The sequence below is a fragment of the Apaloderma vittatum genome, unplaced genomic scaffold (genome assembly GCF_000703405.1).
Source record: "Apaloderma vittatum isolate BGI_N311 unplaced genomic scaffold, ASM70340v1 scaffold18514, whole genome shotgun sequence".
NCBI classification, from domain to species: domain Eukaryota; kingdom Metazoa; phylum Chordata; class Aves; order Trogoniformes; family Trogonidae; genus Apaloderma; species Apaloderma vittatum.
Window position 1 is genome coordinate 80547 of NW_009713440.1, and position 529 is coordinate 81075.

The window sequence follows — 529 nt, forward strand, 5'->3', positions numbered from 1 at the left end:
AACCTCCCCCTCCCCCTCTGCCTCCACCGATGCCACATCTCCAACAATATGCAACCTGTCTCGGCAGTTTATGCAAAAGGCAAATAACAGCCTGGTGCTGCATCCCTCCTCCTCCTCCTCCCCCGCTCTGCCAAGTCTTATAAATAGCAGCGCTCTGGACACGGACCGGGCGTCTTCGGCTTCGTGAGAGCCCCACGCACAACTCCCCGGAACGGGGCTTTGCAAGGGCGGGAGCCTGCAACAACCGAAACACCTGCGGGTTGTTTTTCCTCCCTAGTGACAACACGTGAAGGGGCCGGACGCACGCTGAATTCAGCCGAGCTGCCCGAGACACAGCGGAGCGGAGTCCACAACCCAAATCCCCCGGTCGAGCCTTACTCGCTGGCTGCGTGCACGGTGATTTCCATTAACCTCTTACTCTGTCTGAAGTAGGCTGGTGCTTTGGTTTTTTCTTTAAACACCTACCAGTGCGCACATTTCTGCTAAAAAGACAGCCGAACCCAAGCACGTTACAGCGAGCAGAGCCAAA